Below are 14,689 nucleotides of genomic sequence, written 5' to 3'. Positions count from 1 at the left end.
GGGGGGGGTGGAGGGGGGACAGGGGGAGGAATATCTCCTTAGGCTTTCTGCTCCCCCTGCTCCCCAGTCACATCACATTCCCAAATGCACAACCAAAGTTACAAAATAGAGGTGAAAGCATATCAACTAAATGCCAGAAAGGGATGGGGACAAATACCTTTAGAAAATTCAAGCCTCCCAAATTGCTGTAGGATCATCTGCATTTCCCCTAGGCAACCACTCTACTTACGTCTGTTCTCTTTGTATTTTTTGATAGCATCTGCCTGCACTTCCATGACTATCCAGTCCAGCAATCTGGTGAGCACAGTTGCTGACAATGCCTTCCAGCTACCTCAACCATATTTAATACAGGAAGCTATCACCAAGGAAGGCACAGATGACAACAGCAGCCCCTATGCCTGTTCATGGTGTCAGACCAAAAGTTCCTGCCACACATAGCCCAATACCCTGCCTCTGATAAAGGCCAGTAAGAGAGATGCAAATAAACATAGTCTTTTATTAAACTAGGTAATTGACTGCTCAATTAAATATGCTGTATCTAGTCATACTTACTTAAAATACTATACATAACATATGTTTAATTGATGAAACTTTTTTTTTGACAAGTTTATGTATGTCACATTTGCAAGTTTATCTAAAGTGCAAAAATGTATTTGGGAATCACAGAACTATTAAAATGCATTAAAATGGTCTTTGGATTTGCTTTCACTAGTTGTACCTCACACACAGAAAGTATATACGACTTAAATACATTTTGCTTTAACACTCAGGCAAAAGTGGTATTAACTGTAATTAACAAAGATTGGTTTTAGTCACCCTAAATCAGACTTTTAACTGTATTCATGTAACCAGAGATGTCAATAGATATCTAGCAAAACCTTCAGAAGTATTTACGTACACCAATTTCTACCTCCTCCAGTAATCAGTGAAGATCAGCTGCTAACCTGCAAGAACAGTTCTTAAATAACATTAGACCTTTTTGTATCTTTGAAGCTGTTGCTCTATGTCAGCTTTATTTAACTGAAAAATCCTCATTCTTCTCCAGGACTTAACTAAAATAAGCCTTCTTGTGTTTTTTCCCCCTCAACTCTCTACCACTTACATGACTCTGAACAAAGTATTCCAAACCAAGATTGTATTCCATTTACTGCAATAAATTACAAAACAGAGGGTAATTTTAAAAAGGTAGTTTACAAAACACTTTTAAAAGAACATACTCATTTCTTTCTTTTAACCATTAGCCACATAGTCATAGACCTCACCCAGAAACCGACAACCAGCACACAGGATGCAAAACTTGGAAGTTGCAACTTCACTTGAAGTACACTGCAGTAATTCAGAAGAGGAACAACAGAGTTCCTGCGTTGCTCCAGACACAGACAACACACAACAAACAGAATCCAACTCTGCTTCTCCATTTTGCCTTTAGCACTCTATACCAAGGCAAGATAACCCCCATGTATCCAAGAAGCAACACAGCATAAGCACACCACATATCAAGGATACATGCAAACTATTTATTTAGCTTCGAGAGAGATTCTCTTAATCAGTACAGGTGGGCCTAGCACAAGCCTAAATCTCCCCTCCAGCCAGGAAAAACCTAAGTATCCTCATATGACATGCTTATGTCTACACAGGTGTATTGCATTTGCATGGTGAGGGTTTGGGGGGTTTTGGTGGTGGTGGTTTTTTTGGTTTGGGGGTTGGTTTTTTTTGGGGGGGGGGGGGCAGGGCATATCTACAGGGGTGGCTTCTATGAGAAGACGCCAGAAGCTTCCCCTGTGTCAGACAGAGCCAATGCCAGCTGGCTCCAAGATGGACCTGTCAATGGCCAAGGCCGAGCCCATCAGCAATGGTAGTAGCACCTCTGGGATAACAGATTTAAGACAAGGAACAAACTGCTGTGTAACAGCAGCTGGGGGAAAGGAGTGAGAATATGTGAGAGAAATAACTGCAGTCACCAACGTCAGTGAAGAAGGAGGGGGAGAGATGCTCCAGGCGCCGAAGCAGAGATTCCCCTGCAGGCCCTGGTGAAGACCATGGTGAGGCAGGCTGGACCCCATGGAGGTCCACGGTGGAGCAGATATCCACCTGCAGCCCGTGGAGGACCCCACGCTGGAGCAGGTGGATGTGCCCGAGGAAGCTGTGACCCTGTGGAGAGCCCAGGCTGGAGCAGGCTCCTGGCAGGATCTGCAGCCCCATGGAAAGAAGCCCACAGTGGAGCAGATTTTCTGTCAGGACCTGTGGCTCCACAGGGGACCCACACTGGAGCAGCCTGTTCCTGAACAACTGCAGCCCGTGGAAAGAACCCGTGCTGGAGCAGTTCATGAAGAACTGCAGTCCGTGGGAAGGACCCACGTTGGAGAAGTTCGTGAAGAACTGTCTCCTGTGGGAGGGACTCCACACTGGAGCAGGGGAAGAGCGTGAGGAGGAAGGAGCAGCAGAGACAACACATAATGAAATGACCACAACCCCCATTCCCTGTCCCCCTGCACTGCTCAGGGGTAGGAGATAGAGAAGTTGGGAGTGAAGTTGAACCCAGGGAAGAAGGGAAGGATGAGGGGAATGTGATTTAAGACTTGTTCTTATTTCTTATTATCTCACTCTGATTTGATTGGAAATAAATTAAATTAATTTTCCCAAGTCTGTTTTGCCCACGACAGTAATTGCTGAGCGATCTCTCCCTGTCCTCATGTCGACCCACAAGACTTTCATCTTATTGTCTCTCCCCCAGTCCAGTTGAGGGGGAGCGAGAGAGCGGCTTGGTGGGCACCTGGCAGCCAGCCAAGGTCAACCCACTACAACAGGAAAAGAATCCTCTCTGAAACCCCTCCCATCCACTAGACATATAATGTGGTCCTCCACAGCAGCCAGACAAGAAATTATTATGTACTGTTGTACACACAAACCCCAATTATGCACAAGCCATTCATTGTGCTTCAGCATGTTATTTTCCAAGCCATCCCTTGCCCCAGACAGCCCATAACATGCCATAAAATGTGCAACACAGCAAAAACCAAAGGTGAGCACTGGACCAAGAAAGCATACTCCAAAAAGTAAAAACCAAACCAAAAAAAAAAAACCCCACCAAAAACCTATCTTGGCACTCTCAAATCCAGTGCAGGATGGTAGACACTGCTGCAGAAGGCATTAAATAGAAGAAAAGGCAGAAGCTTTACACCAGCTGGGGGGTAAAAGAAATCATCTTCAGGAGGGACCTTATTTGAGGAAGATAAGGAACAGGAATTGATCAAAGCTGCTCTCCTTGGCCAAGTGAAAGTACTGATCAGCAAGTGAAAAAATTATTACTTATGACAAAGCTAAATAACATGCATTTAAACAAAAACAAGGTTGAATTTGATGTATTGGAGAAAGGAGACTAGAGCGGGGAAACCAAAGAGAGACAGCCACATGACCAGAGTAATAAACTAGCACGAAGCAAGAACAAGCGTAACTGTCTAGGCGCAGATGATCAATTTAAAACTGCATGGAGAAAAAAGTCACAGTATCAGGGCACACCTACAAAAGATAAATTTCTTTCTCTGACTGCAGCAACAGACTCCAGCTGCTTCCCTTGCATTTTGGGGGCCCATATGTCTCAGCAAGCAGATTCAGCCCAGTCACCTGACCAAGAGTGTCCTCACCTTCCATCCCAAGGAAAAGAACAGATTATTTTTGCCAGGTCAGCAAAGTGGCTATTAAAGAATATTTAATCACTCTTAAAAGTACCAATATAAATAGAGTATTTACAAGAGCAGGAGTCTCAACTAGACAAAGACAATGATAAACAACAGCTAGAAGCTGAAGCAGGAAAAACTCTTATTGGAAAACACACATGAATTTTAATCCATTGGAATGATCCACCTAGATATTGGCTGAACTATCATTACGTGGAACCTCAAAAAATCAACACTGGATACCTTCATGGTCTAACTCAATCAAATGTCAACTGATGCAAAAGTCACAGCATATATTGCTGATGTCCAGGCTTTTTTAATACTTTAAAGGAGAGCCTGGGGAAAGACTGAAAAAGTTTCTCTCTTCTCCTTTCAGTAGTTTGGAGAGCAAGTGAAAGGTAAAACAACTGTTTTGTCCACAAGAAAATAAATGGAAAATTTGCACCTGATCTACCAAAGCCAAAATGAAAAATTGCAGCAGCAAAGACTCAAAAATGTTCATATGCTTCAGTTTTTGGCAGCTAGTTAGCTAGTTTCACAATTCCTGGATATCTACATTTGGAAAAACAAGGACCTGTAACATAATGTACCTGTCCCTGTGTTGAAAAGGACTTTTATTTTAGTGGAGAGTAGTTTGTTTCAAAAGATTTCTGACATGCAGTAAATTATATCATCTTCCTCAAGCAATAGAGGTTGCAATAACATCTTATTCACTCGGCTGCTGTAACAGGAAAATTTGGCAAGAATCTGGTAGATGATAGAAAAACTGCAAGGAGAAGAGGGCAGAACCCTCTGTCAAACCAAGTTTCAGTGATCACAGTATAACTGCCAATCAGAAGCTGGAAACAAGCCAGTGAACACTGCTAACCAGCCATTCAATTACATCACGCAAAGACTTTCAGAATACCAAGCATTCCACTCAGAACAACAAAACCTCAAGAAAGAAAAACTGTCTCCCTTTCCCTAACTCCCCATCAGGTTTGCTCACCCTCAGGGTCCATATTTGCATAACATATCATTGGCTTTCCCCCATCTTGTCTAATATCCTGCACTGACACATAGAATTTCAAACATTACCATCTTTTGCCTGACAACTCATCCTACAGAAACAAGGCTCACAAAAGCGGACTGAGGGACACCAGCACATTCCAGACAGCAGGTGTCCAAGCTAAAGGAAGGCACCAACAATAGTTATTTAGAATTCCACTCTTCAAAGAACATATTCAAATCTACGGTGGGGGAGGGGGAAGGCAAGTTGGCTTCCGCAGTGGTGTAACAGTAGACATCAAGAGATACAGTGTTCAAGATCAGCCCCTTAGTCTTCCAAAGCAGGTAGATCTGAAATCACACCTGTAAACAGACAGGGCTTTGCTGAAATCATTATGACATATTAAGTCAGGTAACTGTACAACTTAAAATTACACCAGTAATTACCGCAAAACAATCAGAAGTGTAATTTGAAATATGCTATTGAGCAAGATCTGCTTCCTAAAGCACATTTTGACTGTCCATTAGTTTATAATTCTCTTCTCTAGTTCTCTATCAAAAGCAGCATTCTTAATTTCAATTCAAATAGTTTTGAGAAATCTAACAAGCTGAAATAGAAATTTAAATCTTTGTCACCTGTCCCAGAAAAGAAAAAAAGCTCTTGCATTCAACTTAGGTCTAAAACCAGCATCTATTGAACCTGTAAGGTGGCAGATGAGTAGGAAATGCAGTTACACCCTTGTACCAACAATGTAGCAAAATAACCTTATAGAAGGGGGAAGCTGATTGTATTTGACATAAAAACTCAGAACAAAACAGGTTTTATTCAATCTCAGACTCACAAGCACCAGAAAGCATTTGGTGCCCAAGAAGCCTGTCCAGCAATCAGGCAACCAGGAGAAGGATGTTCAAGCTGTCCGCCCAGCAGTGGGCCATTACACCTGGCCCAACAACAAGCATTAGAAGGTCCAGGACCTGTTGCCCTGACATGGAGGGCAAGGGATGCCAGTTGTAAAGTTCTCCTCCCATCTCCTGGGCTCTTTCTCAGTTGGCAACCACATGCAGATTTTACAGGTTACAGATAGGCCTTTCCATACCCTTTCATAGCTGACAGTGATGACTATCTCTGTCCTGTACCACCTCCATAACTCATCAGGATTTGTTCGCTGTGCTCTGCCTCCAAAGGGTATCTCGTGAAACTGAACGCAAACATGCTGGGGTCTTGATGACTAGCTGCTAATCCGGGCATTTTTAAACACAGGTCATTCCAACAGCCCTTCCCCAGTTGCACGTGATGCCTCCACATCTAGATGCTTCCATTCACATCCATTCAGCCCTCCTATTGCAATTCCCTACAGGTGTGCCAAGGAAAACATGCACAGCCGCAGCACCATCACAGCAGAGGAAAAAGTGGCCAGAGTGAAAGGGCAGCACTTCCCATCCCGGCCCCCCTCCAACAGTGTTTGCATAAGCCATCTGAAAGAATGTACAAAGCCATGGCTTAAAGGCTTTTGCACTGCTCAGTATTGCCAACACCACAGGTATGGCATTTTTTGGACAAATCATACTATTCATTTTATTGAAAGAAGAGGGATTTCATACTCCAGTAGATCATTGCCTCTACGTACAAATCTCAAAACATTTTTAGTTCAGTTACAATCGCAGACTTGGCACACATTCTCTCAGAGGATCAGAAGAGAAAACTTGCAGACAGCCTCAGCTCTTCATCCAGTTCACCTGAGCAAGGGCATTAGACATCCATGCAAAAATTCCAAACAAAAACTTCTCTCTAAAATAACTCATTCTACCAACTCTGAATAAATCAAGGAATCACCCAAGAAGATGAAAGAAGATCTTTCAGAGAGGTAACAACAACAAATTAAAATAAATTTATCACATCAGGAGTGTTCTCTTCTAGGGAAGTAGGTGGAAATTTAAATGCATTTCATTACTGTTTGTGCAGGAAGAGACACGGCCTCTCAAATGAAGAGCTGGGAAAACAAGTGCTGCCCACAGCTAAAAGGTCCTAGAACATTTTCGTTATCCACAGAAACATTTTCAGTTCAAAGATACCAAAAAGCAAAGGATTAACAAGTAACATAGGCCAGATTTTCTCAATGATTGATGTACCCTCCCTGGCAAGGTGCAGCTGAACCAAAGACCATATTAATGTTCTGGCACTGAAATCCTTTCCCCTCCCCCTGCCCCTGCCGCCCCCTCCCCATAAAAGTAAAGATGAGGTTCCTCTTTGTTCCATTGAAAACACTGCCAACAACTGGTAAAAATTACCTTAGCTGCTCTTGCTGATAGGGATCCTATCGCATTTGCCATGTTTGCCAAAAAGATTAGTCCTGAAGAGCTTTCGGATAAGTACCAAGCACATAGGCATGAGGAACTTATCACATATGCAAAAATCTTTTTCAAGGCACACTGAACCACTCTGTTGCCAAAGCTAATTGCCGTGATCACTTACCATTAGAAACTAAAGTTTCTTCACTAAAGTTATCATACCTTAAGACTAAGTTGTTTTCTTGCAAATAACTGTTATAAGGAGCACTCCACAGTACGTAATAGTCAAGAACTGTTATGTGACAACTACTGGCTTTGGTTATTTTGGGCTGGTATCTTCTTGCATTATGTAAAATATTCCTTCAGAAACCGCCTTCCAAATAGCAAAACCCTGGTCTCTGAATTGAATTCTGTGCAAACAGCTGTTTCTCTCCTCCTGGCCTGCCTTTCATTACTATTTCCAGTGAGTCATAAAAAAAGTATTCAGAGTGAGGCAAAGACAGTGGTACTTCACCACTGTCCTCCCCTCCACCTCTCTCCACCCAATTCTGAGAAAAATATAGTTCTGAATGTGCATTCCAAGACACATCCAGTCCAGACAGCCACTCCCTGCCAGCTGCATGAGGTCATCAACAAAACAGTACAGGAACTGTACAGAAATATCTCCTCAAGTCCAAACAGGAGCTGACAAGAAGCCCCAGATGAAGTGGTGAGAGCTAAACAGCAGCTACTTCAACTTACAACTATTGATAATAAAATATTATCTATGAACATTCATGGATTACAATCTAACATGGGACTTGCATCGTATCTGACGAAAGCAGAAAACAAAAAAAAAAAAAAAACACAAAACCACACACACACAAAAAAACCCAACCACCAACCCAAAAAACAATACCTGACCCAATTTACAAGTGGGAATAAAATGGAAATAGAAGGAAATAAAGAAAAAAGTCTTGATTAGCCTGGAATATAAAAAGGAACTCTGTTTATGCCACATAAGAGTAAGTTCTGCTACATCAATTAGTGACGTTCTGACCCACTCGCCTGACCTAGAGGGCTCACTTTTGGTGGGAGTTACACAAGTCATTTTCAGCCAAATGCCAGTTCCTGTAATTTTGTGACTTGGATTATACATGAAAATAGTGGGACTCCTCACATACAAATATATCTACAAGTACATCGATTTATGAACAAGCTTATTTCTCACTTGACTCTGCAACTGTAGAAATCCAATCATACTTCAGTATTACAAATAGGTAAAAAAAAAAAAGAAAAAAGGCCTCATTCTAAAGTTATAAAACAAAAATTATGGCAGATGTTTTCTAAACATAACTAATTCTATCTTTAGGTCTTTTTCAGCATGCAATACTGACCAGGCATTATTAAAGAGAGGACCATTATGATCTCATGGATTAAATACAGACGCAGGCTGACCTGCATAAGGCAAAATAGCTTTCACATATCATAACTACAGAATACGTTTCATATCTAGTCTGTGAACAGTTTAAGATCCACTGCATTATCTTCTCTTTTTCTGTTATTTGCAAAGTTGCAATAATTTCCTATGCTTCTGAGGTAATTAATTAATTAATTGCTCATAAATCACTGAAGGACAGTAAATTGTAGCTGGGCTGCATACACTCTGGACATTAGAATATGAATGCAAATAGAAATATCTTTAAAAGCTAAAAGAAATCTTATCCCACAAAGTCAGGTTTGCCTAAATCTAGGGAAAAAGCTTGGGGGGGGGGGGCGAGCGGGGATTAGCTCAGAGACAAACCCAGAACAATCCTCACCTTTCTTTTTATTTGAGGGACTCCAGAGATACTATTCTTGCTATCTTGAGGTTTACAATAAAACAAAACAACAACAAAAAATATTGAAATTCTTCAACTGCAGCTCTGGTTCACACGACCAGGGCTGTGGCACTCTAGGTTGTACTCCACAGACTGCTATTACAACTTCATCCTCAGAATCCTCCAAGAGGTAGTGCGCCAGCTCTACAGCTTCAAAACCCACGGGAAACTTGCCTGTATCCAATTTGCAGATTAATTTAAGGAGGATTTAAACAAGATTTTCTGCACACGACTTGCTTATCTGAGGTACACTGAGAACTGTACAAAAATAAGTGAGAAAGCCTAATCCTGCTTTTTCTCAAACTACCTTATTGGTACCTAGCTCTCTATTGCAGCTCTGTTCTTACCAGAGGCTGATGAGACACATTTTAGCTGAACTACCACAATTTTTCCATGTTCAGGTTAATAAGAGAATGGAACCAATGCAATTTATCACCTTTCTGAAAAATCTCTGATTTGCAATGAAGAAGCCTCTTGAGACTAATTCTGTGTAAAACAGCAACTATCACATTTCCTTCACAAGCAGGTTTAAGCTGTAGTGTACCCTTTTAAAAATTTTATCTTCAAACAAGAGCTCCTTCAACAACGGTTATCTATACCTTTACAGACACTGATGAACCAGCTTTACAAAGTTACTCACAGAATAAGCCTTATAGAGCTTCCCATCTAGCACTAACTCTAGAGGTGTTCAATCTATCCAGAAAGTGGTGTCCTCTATAATTCTTCTTCGTCATCCTTCTGGGCAGCCTACACCTCTGAAGAGAAAGAAACCTGTTTAAGCAGATCTTGGATGACTATGCCAAATTCCAAGAGACAATGATATCCATCGAAACACTTTCAAACTAAAAGTGGGAACCCCAAAAAGATGAAGACCAGATTTTTTCTTTAAACATTAGATTTCTTCTGGGAAACAAAATTTAACTGGGTCACCTGGCAAACAATTTAGGTTTATTTTTTGCTTAGATACAGACAAGTCATCCCAGTAAAAAAAAAAAAAAAAACCAAACCCAAACCCAAAACACTGCTCCCCACTTTAAAGAGAGAGAGACTATGCATGAGGGAGAGGGGAAAGTGATTCTTACAGAAAAGCAATCAGTCGGAAAGACCCTTCAGACTTTACCACACAGGCACAAAATATTTATTTCTCTCAATGGTGTCACCACTTTACACTAAGCCCTCTTCTAATCTGTCAGAAAGAAGGGGATTACTACAAGATCACAGATAGTACACTTCAATCCTGAACATGTTAAATCAGCAATAAAGAGCAAGCAGCATCTTTTTCTTGATCAACAGGGAACATCTACAAGAAACCCCAAAAAGCAGAAGAAAAAAAAAAAAACAAACCACATGGTCAGATTCCATCCTGAGGCATACAAGAAGAAACATACTGCTCAGGTAGAATGGAAATTATACAGTTATTGGAAGCCACATAATCTGGGCACTAAAATGCTTACACCATGCTAGGACATAATCCAGAATGAAAATATTTCCTACTATCCCAGGGGAAAAGCAGGGTACCATCACCCAGCAAGCCAGATAAGGAAACAAGAGAGCCAACAACATTCTAGTTTCCAACTTGGAGAACATAAAATATTCCACAGTGAAAGACAAAGCTTGAAAAAGCCTTTGCCAAATTGTTAAATGCTAATTTCATCATGAAAATGCCACAATACCCCAACAAGTAACCCACATAGGAAATAAGGCTATCTCACAACACAGATGAGGAATATTATAGTGCACCAGCCTGACTTCTAGACAAGGACCACAAAAAGAAGGTCTCTTGGGTTGCTTCTATTCCAGAGAAGTATACCCTTACCCTTCTGTGAGCACAAGCTGCCATGTCACAACAGAACACAGTACTTCTTACAGTTTTATCTACACTGCCACAGCTTTTCTGTATAGATTACTGTGATTTGGAGACAGAAAAAAAAAAAACCAAAACAAAACCAGAAAAACAACAAACAACCAAACACAAACCACCAAACTTGAAGTATTAAACAACACTTATTCATAAAGCCATTTTTATTCAAGAAAGAGGTATCTGGTCCAAGCATAGTAGAGGAATACCTCTATTCACAATCTTCATTTTAGCTCCAATTTTCATTTCAATGTTTTTCACGATCTTGAGCAATTTAGTTGCACGCTCTGCCTCCCTTTCTCCAACTAGCAAGAATAATGCCTGTTTCACAAGACTGTTGCACATTAGTAGCTCAAGTCAAAAACTGCTAAATAGAGCAACAGTGACAGCTCAAGAAAAAACAAACCAGGCTAGAATACCATTAAATAAGTACAAGTTATTGATATTCCTCTGAAAATGCCTCCAATGTATGCTCTTTAGCAGACAGGTACTCCAAACAACTTCATGAAATACTCAAAGCTACTGCATATGTGCTGTTACATCAGACAGCACAGAAATTCAGACTTTTCTGGATTTTTCATTTCAGTATGAAATTAGGTGCTAGCCAATTTTCATCTTACCTTCTGCTTTTAACATTTACAGGGGGCAGGGGGGAAATCACTTCTGCTTCTAGATTCCGTATTTGTTGCTTGGTTAAAGGGATAGCAAGCCTCTGACAATGCTGATGCAATGCAAATCAACATGATATTATTCACATCATTTTAGGTGCCTTTATGTTATAGAAAAACTGAATATAAACTACAGTGTCTGAATGCGACATTATAATGTAATATGATAACACAATTACGGGAGGGAGGAGGATGGACACTAAGAATCGTTCTTCAGCTGCCTCCCACCCTGCCCCAGCCACCATCAACTTTACAACGTTCACCTTTTCAGCTTCTGAGAGTGTGACACAAGGCATACCAGATACCTTCCTCTGCTATTAGGTCCTCCTCTTTTCCTTATAGATATAACTTCCAATCTGAAAATCTTTCACTATGAAGAAATATTATAAACCCTCCTATCCATACCCACAGCTCTGAGGCACTGTAATCAACAGCACCAGCAAAATGCTACAGTATCTAATTCACTTGTTATGTCTCAGTTATACTACTGGCAAAGAAGTCAAATACAGAAAATCTCAGACCAAGGACATTAATTTCAAATATAATGATCTCTTACAGTTCTGGTTTAGTTGTTTTTGTTAAATAAACTCCTTGCAAACAACACAGCCAAGAGCCCTCTTTTAGGCTGTACTAGTAGTAACAAAAAAAATTCAAAGGACAATTTACAAAAAGACTGCTCAGTGAGGAAAAAAACATCTTGGGAGTAGACCATGAACTCAAGCCTTTCTGCTCTCACTTGTGTATCTTAATTATTAAACTAAGGAGCCTGCTCCCCTCCTTCTGGTCATTTAATGTTTAACTGTTATGCAAAGTGTTACGGCTTCAGCTATAAGAGTCAGGAATTCCCACTCACATATGCATCAACAGCCTATAGACCAGTAAGCAAACATGGGTTGAGGGTTGGAAAAGGGGTATCTGAAGCTCTCCAAGCAGACTTTCCACTTAACAAGCAAGTGCTCTGACTGCCAAGGTCAGGAGGAAGGCTGCAACACCACTACTTGCATTTTGAGCGACACAGCTGTTGCTTCATTCTTCACAAAACACACTGGCAACCACGAGGCTCTACTGGAAACACCTGAAGGCTCAATCCAAGACAAAATGGTGAAAACATCTTGTTTCTGACAAGGTGTGGCAAAATCAAACGCCCAGCTGCTCAGCCTCATCAATACCAAGGCAATACTCTGAAGCAGAGATAAGATGGCCAAGAAACTTTAGAGTCAAAGATGATTTATCTAAAGAGTAAGTCCCCATGATTAAGCAAGAGCTTAATGAAAACATTAAAGCTGTTGCTGTGTTAAGTATTTTTGCCTGAATTTTTCTGCAAATCTGGACATGGAATTGAACAGAGAACAAGCACCTCAGAAAGCATTTACTCTGAGGCCAACAACAGAAAGAGTCCACAAGCAATGGATCTGGGGGTCCTTCAAGCATGGACAGTGACTACAGCACAACTCATCTCTCCCTGTCACCCAGCATTTGCTCCTAAAGATTTTGGATTCAAAGGGAAGGAGTTATTTTGACTTATTGTCAGATCTTTCCCACTACTTCAAACCTCATCCAAATCTGCATGGACAGAAAATTATTATCTGCTAGGAACTAAGCAGCCTCTGTGAATCTATAGTAGTGACAATTGTTATGAAGCACCTAAAAGACTATAGCATAAACTGAGTGCTCCCTGCCCCTTCAAAAATATACTATACATTCTTGGTAAGGCAGCGTAAACTATTAAAATCCTGGAATGAAGTCCTTCTTTATACTCTGCCAGGAGTGAACTTGTATAAGCTCAGCATTTCCTCCCCAATAAAATTACTACAGTGGAACATGTCTGTCCTGCTGGGGAAGACTTACACAGATTTATCCAAAATTCATCACCCCGCCAGTGGAAGAGAAAGTTTTCTGGCTCTTCATCTATATCATCTTTTGAAGGACAAAGGCAGACTGAAGTATTCAGTGAGCCATGACAAAACATGCTGTTGACTATTTAGAACATGTTTTATGCACACTCCATACTTTTCTATGGCTCCAGAAGTTATTTTCTGTGGCATACACATTGGCTAGTTTGCCTAGATCTTTGTGGGAACAAGGAAAGTCTAAGCTTGCAATCCATTTCCTGACTAATTGCAAAATGCTCACAATCCCTTTCCTGACCAATTACAAAATGCAAACTGAAACACTAGCCTTACTTTCAAGTGTTGGGGGCAGAGGGAGTAACCAATACAAACATTACCTCACCTCTTTTTCTTTAATCTTGTTCTTGAAAACCTGTCTTTGGTCTCAACTCAGCTTCAAAAAACATTTTAAATTTCAAGTAAAAAAAATCAATTTATACAAAGGCCCAATTTATGAAAAGACCCAACTATCATGAAGGGAAGCAGCAGACAAACCGGTCTGTCTCATTCTATTCTCCATGTACAGCATATAAGATAAGATTGAATGTTTGCAAAAAGATTTTTAAAAATACCAACAGTAAGACTTCATGCATTCATTTTCAAAATTGGTTCTTTTTACTTTAATAGCAGATATATAGCATCTACTGATCATACTTTAATTGTCTGAATGAAGACAGCATGCTTACATGCTTATTAAACATGGAGATGACACAAAAGTTACACACATGCTAGTGGACAGGAATAAGATCAAAATTATTTCAACGTATTAAACAAAGATCAGGAAAAATCATATTCAGCAGGATCAAGTGAAATGTAACACACTCAAGAAAACAAGATAGACTGTATAAACACAGGATGAGGAACAAATTCCAGCAGCACACCTTCAAGGAGAACCGTGGCAACTCAGCAAAACACTACTACATCATACCATTATGAAAATGTAGATACGATGCCATAACGTATGATACTAGCATATCTGTCAGGGTACATAAAACAATCTTTGGGCTCTAGTAAGTATGCATATTAACACCCCTGTTGGAAAACTCTTCTGTTTTGGCAGTGCACTTCCAGAAAGACATGGAGTAAGTGGAGATAAGTCAAAACAATCTAGGGAAAAGTACTGCAGATCTATTAAATAGGACCCACAGAGAAATATGCAAGAACTGGGTTTTCAGTCTAAGAGAAGGTAGGTGCAAGGAAAATAAAGTTACAATTTAAATTTGTAAAAGGTTGCAGTTAAGAAGAGAATAACCTGTTCTTCAGGTCCATCGATAAGTAATGAGGTAAAATTGCACCATGACATACACAAGTTAGATAACAGGGAGAACCTATCCAGTGCTAGGAATACTGGAGCACTAGAGCTACGGAGTCCTTGTCACAAAAAAGTCTAAAAACATATTAGATGAGTACATCAGAGGGGTCGGTTCTTTGGGGAAAGTGGGGGGGGGGGGGGGGGGGGTGG

The 14,689-nt window shown here is 40.6% G+C and overlaps 1 protein-coding gene across 1 annotated transcript in view; it reads right to left on the bottom strand.

The window, feature by feature from the left end:
• IQGAP1 (IQ motif containing GTPase activating protein 1) overlaps positions 1–14,689 on the bottom strand; it is a 75,131-nt gene that overhangs the window by 58,251 nt on the left and 2,191 nt on the right. The window lies entirely within an intron of this gene.

Source organism: Haliaeetus leucocephalus, unplaced genomic scaffold, assembly GCF_000737465.1.
Source record: "Haliaeetus leucocephalus isolate CR32 unplaced genomic scaffold, Haliaeetus_leucocephalus-4.0 Scaffold339, whole genome shotgun sequence".
Lineage (NCBI taxonomy): Eukaryota > Metazoa > Chordata > Aves > Accipitriformes > Accipitridae > Haliaeetus > Haliaeetus leucocephalus.
This window is presented reverse-complemented; position numbering and strand designations above follow the sequence as displayed.